Below are 16,369 nucleotides of genomic sequence, written 5' to 3'. Positions count from 1 at the left end.
TTCAGCATCCTGGTCCAGAGTCAGTGATGATGAGTCTGGATGTGTTTGTGGACCAGCTCCTAGGCTGGAGAAGATGTAGTTTATTCATGGTTTATGTTTTATATTTTATTATTTTTCTTTTTAGATAGGATCTGACATAGCTCGGCATGGCCTGAATTTGCTAAGTAGCCAAGGATGACCTTAAACTTTTGAGCCTTCTTCCTGTATTTCCTGTATGTTTTGGAATCATAGCCATGTACCATTATATACGACTTGAAAACAATTTCTAAAACCACTGTATAATCAAGGTTGTTAAAAAAAATTCCCCGAACTTATACATTGGATAGGAATGAGGAGAGAGGTTGTATTAGCTACATTCTGATTATAACCTATTATGATATATTATTATATTATTGTATTATAACCTATGATTTACATTTTATTTTATTTTCATCGTCAACTGTATAATTTAAAATTATATGGCACTGTATAAATGTGAGGTACAGGGAGATTCCCTTCTTGTGGTTCTCTAAGATGTGATCTACCACCACCCCACCACCTTTGATACCATTATGGGATGCCTGTATTCTAGACCTTTTCCCTGCCTACCTTCCAAAGCAAGGACAATGAGAGATGATGGTGACTCAGAGGAAAAGGAAGCACAGGTCCTCTTTGCAGCTATGCTATCTGACTGTGAGCTGACTGGTAGTTCTCCAGTGGAGGCTGGACTCTTGTCTCCTCTCCAATGCTGGGCTGGGGGACCCTGATCATCTTTGCTTCCAGCCGGTTGTTCACAAGGGAAAGTGCAAAGAAGTGAGATTGGATGGTGCAGTTCAAACAGGTCTCTGGACAGAAGAATCAAGCAACATGTACGTCATCCTGATAGCAGGTGGTTAAGACCAGTGTTGCCCACAGTATGATGGTTGGCTTACAAAATCCTGTCACAGAAACCTGCCTTGTCATTGACTTCTTTGTGTTCATCTTTATCTTCTTCAGGACAATTTTTCACTGCGTAGCTCTGGCTGGTCTGAAATTTACCACCCAGACCAGTCTGGCCTCAAGCTTACAGAGATGCACCGGCTTCTGCCTTCCAAGTGCCAGTGTGGTGTGCTGCCACACCCAGCTGATCTTGTCGTCTTTGCAGAAATCTCTCAGAAACCATAGCTATCTAAGCCTAGAATCCCAAGAAGTGCTCCCTGTGATGCATCTGGAGAAAGGGCTCACACTATAGGTATCCAAGTTCAGAGTCCTGAGAAGTGCTCCCCATGATATACCCTGAAGGAAGGGCTTGAATAGTGGGTGGCTGAAGATGAGGGAGTTGAGTCTTGCACACTATGCTGTCCTCTTTGGGCGAGCTCCTTCAGCAATGCAGGAGGAGCAGGCCCAAGACTCTGGATGAGCTCGGGAAAGCAACAAGTATGAACTGAGAGAAGACTCATCCCAACGCTCTAGATTTTTTTTTTCTTTGAAGACAGAGTCTCACTGTCCTGGCTGTCGTAAAGCTTACTGTACAAACCACGCTGACCTCAAACTCACCGAGATCCTCCTGCCTCTGCTGGAATGAAAGGCAAACAGCACCATTCCTGGCTCAGAGTCTTAGTCTTGTTCTTCAAGAGTTTTATCCCGCACTTATCACGGGAATTTGACATGAAAACTTGTTCTTACACAGAAGCAGTGTCAGTCCTATGCCTGGATTAAACTGAAGAACTCTTCTATATTCAGTATGTATGGCTCATTGATTGATGAACTCTTTTATATTCAGTATGTATGGCTCATTGATTGATGAACTCTTCTATATTCAGTATGTATGGCTCGTTGATTAACATTCATTAGCATGACTATTTAAATTCTGCCGACTTTCTGGCCAGAAGTCAGTCTTGTTCACACAGGATAGCAGAGAGTCAGATCAGGTCTACTCAGCCTCACAAAGGACAGCCAAAGCCTGGGCTTGTTTGTGCTTCACCTGATCCCTTACTCTGTACAAGTCTAGCAGGCTGGCATCCCCTTAGGTAGAAAGCACATCTTAAAGCAAGTGCCAAGAAGTAAGTATATTCAAAAAGAGTCTGTGGTCTTGAGGCAGATATTGGGAGTTGAGTCAAGGTGTTTGGTAAGCAGAGACAATAAGAAATTCTGAATGGTTGTGTCACATGCCTTCAAACCCAGCACTCAGGAGGCAGAGGCAGGTGGACCTTTGTGAGTTAAAGGCCAGCCTGGTCTACAGAGTGAGTTCCAGGACTGCAAAGGCTACATAGAGAAAACCCTGCCTCAACCCCCACCCCCAAAATAAAAGATGGGTAGATGGATCAGTGGTTAAGAGCATTTGCTGCTCTTCCAGAACACCCAGTTTCAGCTCCCTGCACCTATATTAGATAGTTTCCACAGCCTGTAATTCCTGGACCTCCAGGTGATCTAATGCTCTCTTTGAACCTCCACAGGTGGTACTGCATGCATGTGGCATACATACATACAAACAAAATGATCATACACATAACATAAATCTTAGAAAAGATGGAGTAAGAATAGTCCAGATAAATGCCGAACATACTGCCATTGGCTTCTTTTTTCTCCGGTAGTAGTAGTAACAGTAGTATAGTAGTAGCAGTAGTAATAGTCACAATAGTAGTAGTTGATAGGTTATTTCTTTGCCACCAGTGAAATGAGGCAATCCAAGACAGATTAGATTATATTAAATTAAAGGCAGCTGCACTTGGGCAAGTTCACTGGCCCAAGAATCGAGGCCAGGGGAGTCACCATGAGGGAGTTGGAGGGAGAAGAGAAAGAGAGAAAGGGTCCAGGTGTGAAGAATAGAAGAAGAGAGAGACCAAAATCTCTGGATTATATAGGGAAGAGCCTCTGGAGGAAGGGTATGGCAGCCCCTGAGCTGGAAAGTTCAGGGTTGGGGGTAGGGTATGTCAGGCAGGGACTGAGGGATTCTGGGAGAACCTGGAAGTCAGGTCTACTTTGGTGTGTAAAACATGCACCTCAGTCCCTTGTCCCAGGGTCAGAAACCAAGCAGTAGTGTGTACTGGGGGTGCATGGCCTGCATGTTGAGGTCCTTGCAGCCCTCTGCCCTCAACGATGTGTATCTGCTCACATATTTGCATATGGCCTTGAAATCCACGTGGTTGTGCCAGTAGTAGACACATGGGTGCTCCAAGACATTCAGATTGTGCTTCAGACTTGGGAGGGTGACTAGGAATGGGGGCGGGGGAGACACCACTGGGACAGAGCGTAGCTGGGGGTAGTGAGGCGGGGTGCTGTAGAATGGGCTGCTGGGAATGTGAGCTGGGTCTGCAGCAGAAAAACTGCCATGGATAGAGACTAGCTGGGAGGGCGGCCGCTGCTGAGATGGATATACCCCGATGTACAGAGAGCAGCACAGGTAAGGCAGTGTTGAAACACGGAGCCCACTCCCTTGAGAAAGGAACCCACGAATAATACTTACCGAGTGTAACAGCCTGGTGTAGTGTGGTCAGAACAGGGGCCTTCTTAAAGGAACTTACACGGCATACTGAGTGGGTACCAACCTTACCTTGGGGTAAATGAAGTAGCTCATTTGACCCAAATGTAGAATAAAGTTGTATACCATTCACTCAGTATCTGTGATGTGTCAAGCAGTGCTCCGAGTCTTTAATCTGCTATGACATCATGAAGCACAGACGTGAGGAATCTGGATCGCATAAGGGTTAAGTGTGTCCTCACCTACACGGTAGAGCCAAGGTTTGAATGTAGTGGCTTGGTCCTGGTGTCCTTCCCACCACCCAGTGCTTTCTCTGGCTTTGCATGAGTTGGTCTAATAGTGGACAACAGTAATGATTGTCACTCAGTGACCATTGTGGACATCATTCTATTTTGTTCCTCAAAGGTGCCAAGTGCACACATAGTGTCTGTACGCACAGGGAAAACACACATGCACAGAATAATAGAAATTACAAAAATCTGAGCTGATTTCAGTTGGGCTACAATTATTTTTAACTAAAGACCCTCAACTAATGCCTGGCCTCTTCATCCCTCTGAGAAGAAAGTAGGTCTACAGAGAGAAGTAGCAGGTTTAGGAGCCTCCCAGGTTCCCAACAAGGATCCTAAGGGTGGGCAAAGCGAATTTAACACATTTACACTGTTTTGTTTTCTTCAAAATGAAGCAACCATCAATGAGCATCCCCAAGAGCAAAACCGAGAAGAGCAGGGTCCAAAGCCTCTCGTTTCCCTTGGAGCCTTGAAGAGAAAAACGAAGATATTAATGCAAATACTGACTTAGAAATCAGAATGATTGACAGAACACAGTGACCATCCTAATGATCTCTCAACATCTTGTGACTACCTAAAACACACACTTTTAGTCATTCCTTCTATAACCTCCAGCCAGCCTCCTAGGCAAGAGGTTACCGGACTCCACAGGCAGTCACAGACTCTCCAGAGAGAGACTTATGGCTTACCCAGACTTAAGAGTTTTAACATGAGAGACGGGTGAGATCTGTCAGGCTCAAAGGCTTGACCACCGCACCACTGCCTTCTTCTGTAAGTGAGTCAGAAGTTATACGCTAAGGATGAGAGGGTTCAGATTCCTCCAAAGCCAGGCTCTGGGGCTGTCTTCCAGACTCAGCCTGTCCCACATCCTAGATAGACTTTACCTTTCTCCTGCGTTCTGCTGGGGAGGAACAAAGTGCCAGGCTTAAGGTACAAATACCGCTCTTGCTGTGTGACGTCGGTAAGTCCCCTATGCTTCTGTCAGTATCTTTATAGAACGGGGAAAACTGTAAAAGTATTCCTTTTATAAAGATTGCTGTGAAAATTAATTGTGCAAAAATGCACAGAGCTCTAGAGTCGTGGCTAACATCTATTAAGAACCAGCAGAGCCAGGCATGGTGGCATGGTGGCATTACACCCTTATTCCCATACCCCGGTGGGACAGATGACCGTCTGTGAGTTTGAGACCAGCCTCTCAATGGTCAGGCTCCAGGCAGCTAAGGCTACACTCCGTTTCAGAAACCCAAACAAGCAAAGCAAAATGAAACAGAAAAGCTTCCTCCTTTAGATCCCCACACTCAGCCCATGTTCTTCTGCAGCCAGCATCCCGTCCCACACACTTCCCACAATTCTACAAACCTTGAATTTTGTACCGTTCAGTAGACCATAGCGTTTGACACATAGCTGGCTTGGCTTAGAAACTAAGTGCTTATTTTCATTACGTTTGAGTGGTATACGGCGGGTGATCCAGTTCCTTCTTGAAACACTAGAGTTAGTTTGAAAGAGACTTGAATATATACCTTTATTTTTGATCTGTATATTTTACAGAATCTGAATAAGAAATTTTCCCTTAATAAAAATTTAATAACCGAATTGAGATATGGCACAAATGCAAAGCAATACTGTTCTTTAAAATGTTAATAAACATTTTATGCAAGATTCTTATGAACTACTGATGTTTTGGATCTATTAGATTAAATAAAATATATTATAAAAAGTAATTGTTTTGCTGTTTTCCTCTTTTTAACTTCTTTGGACAGGATCTCTTGTTAGCCCAGGCTAGTATCAAACTCTCTATGTAGCCAAGGATGTACTGAAACTCTCTGATCTCCCCCCCTCAGGTTCTGGGATTACAGTTATTATAGACTTGTTCATCTATATTCAGTTTTTGCAGTGCTATGGAGTACAGCCAGGATTTCACACATACTGGGAAGTATTCTACCAACTGAATTAAATCCACGGCTTTTTTTTTTTTTTTTTTTTTTGGACAAATTCTAACTTTGTAGCTCAGGCAGGCTGACTTCAAATTTGTAATTCTTTTGCCTCAGCCTCTGAAGTATTTGGATACAGGAAGTTGCTAACACATGTGTCTCTTTTTGCTTTTCACAACACAGCTATCAGAACCTTAGAATGATAACATCTGGATCCTATTAAAGTGATGCTCTAAAGGATTCTGTGCTATATTCCCTCATTGACTTTCATAAATAGCCTACAACACAAACACTGGACATCAAAGTCCCGGCTTCTGCTGCCTGGGTGGAGATGGAGATGATGGAGGTGGGGGCGGGGGCGGGGGCGGGGGCGGGGGCGGAGAGCAACCTGAACAGATGGTCCCAGAAGAAAACTGTCTGGAGCTGTTGCTGACAGGGTTATGGGCTGTGCATGTGAAGTTGGGCAGGTGTTCACACTTTTGTAGGAGGTGTGACTTCCCTTGGGACATAACAGGTTCCTTTTGCAGAGGTATCTATGTGTATGTCACATCGTTTCCACCCCCTTCCCACGAGCAGAACAGGACAACCTCGCAGATGCCACTCATCATGTGCACAGGACTCTGGGTGACATTGGACTTCTTCAGTTTCTCCATGTCAGGGAAAAGCAGAGCCAGTGTGGAACTAGACCTGTCCCCGAACCGGTTTGCTGCCAAGGTTGATGTCCTGAGTTTGAGTTCCAAGACCTACCTACATAGGGGAATAAAAAAAAAACCCTAAGCACTATCCTCTATTTACAACCCCTCCCACACACACATACCCACCCACCTGCCCACACACACACACACACACACACACACACACACACACACACACACACACACACACGTACTCACTCTCACACATGTACTGTTCTCAAAATAAGAGTTACAGAGGGGAAGGTAATTTCCTGATTTTACCACGAGAATCTATCTTCTGGGCAGTAGACCAACCTCAGAGACCGCCAAGTAACAAGTGATTGTCGATATAATAGGAACTTCCCCATTAGCAGGGGGAGGAGAGGGATCCAAAGTATGGGAGAAAATGTCTGCTGCTGAATCTTTCTTGGTTTTTCAGAAAATGGGTCTAGAGCCCAGTCACACCAATATCTCTTTTTTTAAACTTTATTTTAAAAAACAAAGATAAATGTACAGATTTTTAAGCATTTTTGCATAAAAGTATATAAATACATTTTTATAAGGTTGTAATTAAGTATTTGTGGGTACATATACATATGTATATATGTAACAATAATATAGGAAAAGAGGTTATTAATTTGAGGAGATAGGAGAGAAACTGGGAGGGGCTGTAGGGAGGAAAGGGAGATGTGATACAGTTCTATTTGAATTAAAATATATTCTTTTTTTTCTTTTTTTCTTGATCTTCACACAGTCTGTGGGTTGTTTCTGGAGTGTTCAGAGCTTTCTGGGGTTAGTATCTCATTATCAGTGACTGCATATTATGTCTGTTCTTTTGTAACTGGGTTATCTCACTCAGGATGATATTCTCTAGATGCATCCATTTTCTTGAGAATTTCGTTAGGCCATTGTTTCCGATAGCTGAGTAGTACTTCATTGTGTAAATGTACCACAATTATTGTATCCATTCATCTAACTGAAGGACATCTGGTTCTTTCCAGCTTCTGGCTATTATAAATAGAGCTGCAATAAACATTGTGGTGCATGTATCTTTGTTGTATGTTGGAGCATCTCTGGGGTAAATGCCCAGAAGTGGAATAACTGGGTCTTCAAGTAGTACTATGTCCATTTTTCTGAGGAACCACCAGACTGATTTCCAGAGTGGTTGTATCAGTTTACAACCCCACCAGCAGTGGAGAAGTGTTCCTCTTTCTCCACATCCTCACCAGCATCTATTGTCATCTGAGTTTTGGATCTTGGCCAATCTGACTGGTGTGAGGTGGAATCTCAGGGTTGTTTTGATTTGCATTTCCCTGATGGCTAAGGATGTTGAGCACTTCCTTAGATTATTTCTTGCCGTCTACTCTTCTTGGGTGTATCTGCTTCCTTTTGTTCTAGGGCTTTTAGCTGTGCTGTGAAGTTGCTGATGTATGCTCTCTCCAGTTTCTTTTTGGAAGCACTTAGGGCTATGAGTTTTCCTCTCAGTACTACTTTCATTGCATCCCATAGGTTTGGGTATGTTGTGTTTTCGTTTTCATTGAATTCTAGAAAATCCTTAATTTCTTTCTTTATTTCTCCTTTGACCCTGCTATTGTTTAACAGAGCGTTGTTTAGTTTCCATGTGTATGTGGGCTTTTTGTTGTCTTTGTTGTTGTTAAAGACAAGCCTTAGACCATGGTGATCTGAGAGGATGCATGGGAGTATTTCAATCTTCTTATATCTATTGAGGCTCGTTTTGTGTCCAATTATGTGGTCAATTTTTGAGATGGTGCCATGAGGTGCTGAAAAGAAGGTGTATTCTTTTTTTGTAGGATGATATGTTCTGTAGATAATTATTAATTCCAGTTGGTTTATAACCTCTGCTAGTTTTACAGTATCCTTGTTCAATTTTTGTTTCCCTGATTTGTCCATTGGTGAGAGTGGGGTATTGAGGTCTCCCACTATTATTGTGCGGGATGCAATGTATTTTTTGAGCTTTAGTACGGTTTCTTTTAGGAATATCGGTGCTTTTGTATTTGGAGCATATATGTTAAGGATTGAGAGTTCCTCCTGACAAATTTCCCCTGTAATGAGTGAAAAGTGTCCTTCCTTATCTTTTTTGATAACTTTTGGTTGAAAATATACTTTATTTGATATTAGAATGGCCACTCCAGCTTGCTTCTTGGGGTCATTTGCTTGGAAGGTTTTTTCCCCACCCTTTTACTCTCAGATAGTGTCTGTCTTTGTCTCTGAGATGAGTTTCTTGTATGCAACAAATTGCTGGGTTTTGTTTATGTATCCAGTCTGATAGCCTATGTCTTTTTGTTGGGGAACTGAGTCCATTTATGTTAACAGATATCAAGGAATAGTGGTTGCTGTTTCCTGCTATTTTTGCTTTTGGAGGTAGACTTGTGCCTGTATGTCTTTCTTCATTTGGTTTTCTTGCTTAGGAGTTTTCTTGTTTTTATTAGGACGTAGTTCCCCTCGTTGTAATCGGTTTTCCACCTATAATTCATTGTAGTGTTGGGTTTGTGGTCAGATATTGTGTAAATTTAGTTTTGTCTTGGAATAACTTAGTCTCTCCATCTACGGTAATTGAGAGTTTTGCTGGGTATAGCAGCTTTGGCTGTCACCTGTGCTCTCTTAGGTCTGCATGATGTCTGTCCAGGCTCTTCTAGCTTTCATAGTCTCTGTTGAGAAATCAGGTGTGATTCTGATTGGTCTGCCTTTATATGTTACATGGCCTTTTTTCCTTACTGCTTTTAATATTTTTTCTTTACTTTGGGCACTTGGCGTTTTGACTATTATGTGTCGGGAGGAGTTTCTTTTCTGATCCAATCTATTTGGAGTTCAGTAGGCTTGTTTTATGCTCATGGTAATCTCATTCTTAAGGGTAGGGAAGTTTTCTTCTATGATTTTGTTGAAGATATTTGCTGTGCCTCTTAGTTGATATTCTTCGCCCTCTTCTATTCCTATTATCCTTAGGTTTGGTCTTCTCATTGTGTCCTGGATCTCCTGGACATTTTGGGTTAGGAGCTTTTTGGTTTTTGCATCTTCTCTGACTGTTTTGTCTATGTTTTCAATGTTGTCTTTGGCCCCCAAGATTCTCTATTCCATCTCTTGTAGTCTATTGGAAATGCTTGCATCTGTGACTCCTGATTTCTTTTTTAGGTGTTCTACCTCTAGAGTTGTCTCTTTTAGTGTTTTCTTTATTGTGTCAATTTCCGTTTTAAATTCCTTCTTCCATTCCTTCATCTCTTTGGTTCTGTTTTCCTCTAGTTCTTTGAGTGTTTTTCTTGTTTCCTCTTTAAAAGCTTCTAATTCTTTATGCTTTTCCTCCCGTTCTTGTTTAAGGATCTCTATCATCGTCTTGAGGTATGATTTTAGGTCTGCGTCTTCTTTTTCTGGTGTGTTTGGCATTCTGCTGTTTGCTGTGATGGGAGAGCTGGTGTTGCCAGGTTGTCTTGGTTTCCCTGGGGTACGTTCTTTCCCTTTCCTCTTGCCATCTTGTTGTCCGTCTTGTGTCCCTGGATCACTGCTGGATCACAGCTGGCTCACCACTGGCTCACTGCTGTTCCTAGTGGCGGGTGGTCTGAGTGCGGTTTCTCACTCCTTGTTGTCTCCCAATATCTCCTTAGATCCGCCATGATGGTGTACTTCCAGATCTCAGATTACAGGAAGACGCCCTTACTCACAGCATGCACATGCATGGTGTGCATGTGTGTATGTGAATGTGTGTGAGTGTGTATGAATGTGTGTGTGTGTGTGTGTGTGTGTGTGTCTGTCCTGGGGAAGAGCTGTTCATATTGAGCATTACAAAATCCTGCATCTGCTCAGACTGAGGTAGAGGTCCGAAGCACATTTAGAGCCTACAGGGGAATTGTAAATCAGTGCTGTGCTCCACTTCTTTTAGCATCAACGATGGGCTCCAAACATGGGTTCTAAAGATGTCTGCTAAGTTATCTTCACATCTGGACATTCATGTCCTTTTTATTCTTCTCTTCTTGAATTCAGGCTGGGCTTTTTGGCTTCTTAAAGTGAACTTGTGTCAGAGCCAGTGATATGTCACTTCTGAATATTGGACTAAAGAAAGGCTGGGGCTTCCTTCTCTTTCTTTCCTATTTCCAATTCTTTCCTCTCTCCTTTCCTTCCTCTACTTCATGTCATATAAGTATATGTATAGTTTCTACATATGAAAGAAATTATGAAGTTCATATCTTATTTTTCTCAATATAATGGTCTCCAGTTATGTTGTTTTTCTTGAATATCTCATTTTCTTTATAATTGAACAAAATGGTGTTTTCTTTGTATACTTCATTTTTCTTCTTTTGATGGACATCTAGGCTGAGACCTTAAGTCAAGCCAGTATATCCGGTTACTCTCTGGCCCCAGCGGTATTGATAACTCTATGGCTAGCCCCGTGGGAGACCACCTATCTCGTGGGTCTCTTGCTGTGGACTCTGCTCACATTCCCAGCCTGTGGTTATAGTCACAATTCCCAGTAACCCGGTAAAATCAAAACTCTAGAGGCTTGTAATTTATCAATCATATTTATATCAGTAAATTCTCACCCCACAAAATGTCTACACAATAAACTCAGAGCCCATTGACATTGATATAAATTGCCCATCTAGATAAGACAAATTGTCCTGTAATAATCCACCTCTTATAAGATATTCATAGCTACCTGTGGCCATTTAAAGTCACACGGATCTGAGTCGTCCTTCTCTTCCTCCATCTTCTCCTTTCCTTCTCCTGTCTCTCCTATCTCTCCCATCTCTCAAGAACTCTCAGCCACTCTTCTTTTCTTCTGTCAAATCACAGGCTCCAGACTTGTCTTTCATCTTCCCCTACCTGCTTACAGACAGCAATCTACGCAGTATGCACATGGAATTTTTGATTTATGCTGCAGAAAGGAACGTCAGGACAAGTCACTCAGAAGCAAAGTTAGTTTACTGGGAAAAGAAAGTATAGTCGAAAAGAGATGGAATCCAGGGTGGCCATGTAGAGCAATGCGTACTGAAGTGCATTGGCAGTGACTGTTCGTATCTGATTTTTGTGGCTTTTGAAATTGCATTGTTCAAGCCATGCAGGTTATATGTGGGTTTGAGGATTAAGTAAAAATTTTCTGGTATGCATATTTTATCATATATATATATATATATATATATATATATATATATATATATATAGTAAATGAGATTATTTTTGTAGGTGGTGTGTAAGGTTCATTGTGTGGTTCCCAGATAAGAAAGGAAGGCTGACAAGATAAGAACACAGACCACAAGAGTCAAGGAATTCCTTCTGTGTGTGGGTGGCACAGGGGTCAAGGTTGTGTTTTGACTGTAAGCATGATTCATTGATTATCATAAGAATCTTGATTGTGGTGTTTTCTCAGAAAGGGGACCACAGATCCTTTGCAGGTTGCCTTACACGTGGTTTAGTCAGCTGTGTTGAGATTTTTGGCTCTTAGCCTGTGTGAGATGGATAAAATAGCCCATGCCCAATGAAGTCATCTTTTCTTGGGTTTTCCATGTCTTTCTATCAGGATTTTGGATCCAGGCAAACAACAAAGATCTCTTAAATCCTTGGATCAATGTCCAATGGAGAAATCAGCTTAGTGAGCCCAGACCAGTACATATGGCTTGGTCCAGCTTTAATGTCCTTCCGCCAGCACTCCACGCCAGCAAGCCTACTCCCATAGACATTCCTTGAATCAGTGGAAAGGGTCCAGAAAGTTCTTTTGGGGGGGATGATGTTCCTCCTCGTGGCTCACACTGGGTACCTTCCCTTGGTTAAGTATAAGACAGCCATGAACAGGGAAGGTGGGAGAAAGGCTTCCTAACACACAGCTCAAGCCTTAATCTTGTTTGTACCACTTGTCAAGCTGTAAAAAACTTGGCCCCAACCCTCATGATAAAGCCTCAATTTATAAATTAACAGGATGCCTTAACTCTGTGGCAGTGGAGCATCATAAGTGACAGACAGCAGTGGACTGTGTGGTACTCAAAAAAACACAGTTGTGTCTTAATATTCTTAAAAAAAAACTACAGGACTTTAATTACAACAGTTAAGAAGAAAACCAGCACGTCTTTGTAAAACAAGCTGCACCAGCAATTTTTCTTGTGTTTTATTTGAACAGTTCTCAAAACATTTGAGTGAATTGGGCCTCCTTTGGTAAGTACAGGACCTGAAAATCATATTTAAAAACATGAACAGGTATGGTGATCCCTTCTCTCATTCCATACTTTGAAGCAGTATTTTCATATAGTCTAAAAGCTCGAAGAACAAGAGTACATTTGTGGTGAAATGTATTGTCATTTGCTGATAATTTGTTGAAATACCATTATCTCCTTGTAACAGCCTCTTACAGGCATGTATCTGTAGTTCTTATTCCCTGCTCTATAACACAGATTACACAAAGGTAAGCATTAAGCATCTGCTGTATGGAAAGATCTTTGTTCTAATATTAGCAGCACAGAGTTACAGCGCATTTTAACACTTAATTGCAGATATATTGAATATGGCAAGTTTCATGGACTCCTGAAAGAAAATTATTTGTGTTTATTTATTTTACTAATAACTCAAGAATGGTTCTTGTTGAGCACTGATACCTAGAAAGAAAAGTAAAAACAAACTTGTTTATTGTTCCTTTTTGCCATCTGGTAGCATTTTACACACAGGCTTTGATCTTCAGAATACCTTGGATTCAGTAGAAAAACCTTTTAACTGAAGTTTTGAACAACAGAAACTTCTCAGCAGTCAAAATTTGGACTGTAAAAAAAAATACATGCAGAACATGCTTTTCTGAAAACACTTAACTTTGAACAAAGCACCGAACTACACAAATGCAGAATGAAAACAGCATTTCAACTCCACCAAAAGTAGTCATCACAAAAGGTGTAAAAGTCACCTAACCTCACTAGGCACTGTTCACCTTTTAAACAGGAGACAATAGAAAATATTACCCACAAACAGCATCCCAGCTCTACGGCAGGTTTCAGGAAGTCTTCAACTTCATGCTTTAATAGTGACAGGGGAGTAGGATCGTGATGGAGACCCGTGTCCTCCACGACTGTAGTAAGGAGAAGGTGACCGCCTTCTGTAAATCTGATCCCTGTCTTGAGCTGCTTTCCATCCTCCTCCTCCTCCAGCACCTCCTCTGTATGATCTGCTATAATAGTCCCGTCATCATAACCCCCATCATATCCTCTGTCATAATAAACCCGGCGTCGTGAACTGCCATGAGTGGTTCTCCCCATATAAACTCCTGGTGTTGGGGTATGGGGCCTTTTTGTTATAGAGAAATCGACCCTAATTCGACGTCCATCAGGCTCCATTCCTTGGCATCAACTACATTTTCAAAATATACAAAGGCAAATCCTCTTGACCATCTAGACTGCTGGTCATACACAATAGACACCAGCAATGGGGCCGTATTTAGAGAACACTTCTCTTAGGTCTCTTTCTGTGGTGTATAAGCTCAATCCACACACTCCAAGACAACAGTTAGGGTCAGGATTTGCCCGGTTCCCAACATGACGCCTCCGAGTAGACATGGGAGAATGGCTGTGGCTGTGGCGTCTGCGATAATCTCGGCTGTAAGACCTGCTCTGGGATCGTCTATGAGAGCGAGATCGTGATCGTGACCTTGTATAATGTCTTCTGGAACTTCTTCTTGATGTAGACCTAGAGTCAGATCTGGTTCTTGACTTTGATCTAGAACGCCTTGAATGTTCCTTGGAGCGAGACCTTGCAGGTGTATGCCGAGCAGATTTCCCCGATCCGTGAGCACTTCTGCTTCGGGAAGCAGAACGGGATTCCTGCTCACCCGTAGTCGCCGCTGTCGCTCATGACTCTGGGTTGCTGTCACCTCTGCTGGCCTTTACTGAAGCTGTCAAGCTTCCGCCTTTCTTACAGAGGCTCCGTCGCAGCCTCGCGTGATGACACAACACACTTTGAGAGTAGCCCAAAGCCGACACGCTCCGCACCACCTCCTCACCAGTGTAGCCGTGTCTTAGTATTCTTATGGCCCTTTGTGGTTGAACTTCCTTCCTTCCTTCCTTCCTTCCTTCCTTCCTTCCTTCCTTCCTTCCTTCCTTCCTTCCTTCCTTCCTTCCTAAAGATTTATTCATTTAAGTGAATACACTGTCATTCTCTTCAGATCCACCAAAAGAAGGCATTGGAACCCATCACAGATGGTTGTGAGCCACCATGTGGTTTTTGGGAATTGAACTCAGGACCTCTGGAAGAGCAGTCAGTGCTCTTAACCGCTGAGCCATCTCTCCAGCACCATGGCTGAACTTTCTTAGACTGAAGATAGATTGTTCCTGATGTGTCAAAAGCTAAGGTTCCAGGACATTTCCCCACACATGCGCACCGAGAAACGATGCCCCCTCCTACCCCCACAGACTTGGTGGATTTTTGTGGAGGATACAGAATGAAATACCCACAAAATGAGTTTTGATCCACCGTAGTTCGAAAAGAGTAAAGGGCCACATTAGTCCACAAATATACCATTCACCTCGTAAATCCTCATAAGAAACTTCCTTAAGATTCACAAAACAGAAACCAACTTACGGCTACCACCCTTGTTGAGACAGCTCATTCCAACTTCTCTTTGGAACATTTGCTAAATAAACCTCTTAGTTGTCTGTGCCTCTGGACTGAATTCTTTCTTCAAGAAGATAGGAATAGCCCCATCCCACCCCAACATCTTTCAGAAAATGCTAAGGCTTGTTCTGGTTATAGGTCCCAAGATGAAGAAGCACAGGAGAGGTGTGTTCTGAGGACAATCAGAATCATGCTGCATGGCAGTTGTCTCAGTGTGGTGGTTCCTCGGGAAACTGAGGATTGATCTGCCTCAAGATCTAGCTATACCACTCTTGGGCATATTACTAAATATTACTGTTTTCTCAGACAATGCACTGTGAATGCCTTCAGACAAAGGTAGAAAGGGTGTGTAGAGGATGTATAGAGGTGCCTGTCTATACACTACAGTCGCAAGATATCTTGCAAGAGCTGTATCCAGGTAGCTGCTTCTGCATCTCTGCTAAAGAATGTCCTCTGCTGGGAAGGATGGGAATTGTACACTTACAGGTATCACCATCCAGCTGTGTGGTAGGTATTGAGTAAACCACTTACATTCTTTGAATCTCCATTTCTTCACCTCATAAATAGAGCTCATAAATCCCTGGCTTGCTCTCAGACATCCTGAGATCTTCTTACTCAGAATATCCTGAAACTTATGTATCCACAGGGCCAGGGGTTTCCAGAGAAGACCCAAAATCCCTGGTGGTGACTGGGATCCCAGGGACTCCCCGCCTGCAGCAGCTGTCTGGACAGCACCTCCTGGACATCCCCTTCAGAACCAAGGACAGTTTCCTTTATCACTGTGGTAGAAACTAAGACAGGTTTTCCCAAGCAAAACCTCCATACTGAGGTCGAGTGTCCTGGGCCCTGACTTCTCTCTGCAGATTAGCAACCCGAACCTGAAGGATGCAGGGTCTTACAGGGCCCACAGTAACCTTAAGGAATCTTCTATCACCCACACCCAGAAGCACCACCTGCAAGTCTTGGGCGAGTGTCTGGGAAGGCAGGTAGGGGACTGTCAGTCCATAGTTATTGTCACAGTGTTTAGTCACCTACTGTTTTTTCTTCTAATTATAAGAGTAACATATGCTCACTGTAAAAGATTTATAAGGAAGAGTGGCTAAAGACATGAAGGCCTGGAATCTGCTCTGAACCAGACTAAGCAGAACTCCTATGTAGACTGCAGTCACCAAATAATTTCAGGACCTGAGAACTGGGTTTTGCCACAGTCCATTCCTGAGGTTCTGTGGTTCCTCGCTGATAAAACAGAAGCAATGCTCTTCTCTGAGGATAGGCAGGCTAAGCAGGTGAAGGGAACCTCTTATTGTCCTCAAAGAAAAATGAAAACCTGTAGCAGGGGAGTCACCATGGAGACTTCAGGTGTGATGTGAAGTATGCAGTACCTTGGAAAGGCCAGAACCTGACCGGCAAGGTGACCATAAACCACTTTCAGGATCAGTTAGTTTA

At 42.8% G+C, this 16,369-nt stretch overlaps 2 pseudogenes across 2 annotated transcripts; both read right to left on the bottom strand.

Annotated features, from left to right (window-relative positions):
- Positions 1-4,030: 4,030 nt before the first annotated feature.
- Positions 4,031-6,310, bottom strand: LOC308429596 (T-lymphocyte surface antigen Ly-9-like; annotated as a pseudogene). The gene is made up of 2 exons: positions 6,046-6,310; positions 4,031-4,194 (listed from the first exon to the last, which is right to left on the bottom strand). The product of its transcript is annotated as a T-lymphocyte surface antigen Ly-9-like (transcript).
- Positions 6,311-13,327: 7,017 nt separating this feature from the next.
- Positions 13,328-14,164, bottom strand: LOC308429512 (transformer-2 protein homolog beta-like; annotated as a pseudogene). Its single transcript has one exon. The product of its transcript is annotated as a transformer-2 protein homolog beta-like (transcript).
- Positions 14,165-16,369: the final 2,205 nt, after the last annotated feature.

This window comes from Micromys minutus, assembly GCF_963924665.1.
Source record: "Micromys minutus genome assembly, chromosome: 1".
NCBI classification, from domain to species: Eukaryota; Metazoa; Chordata; class Mammalia; order Rodentia; family Muridae; genus Micromys; species Micromys minutus.
This window is presented reverse-complemented; position numbering and strand designations above follow the sequence as displayed.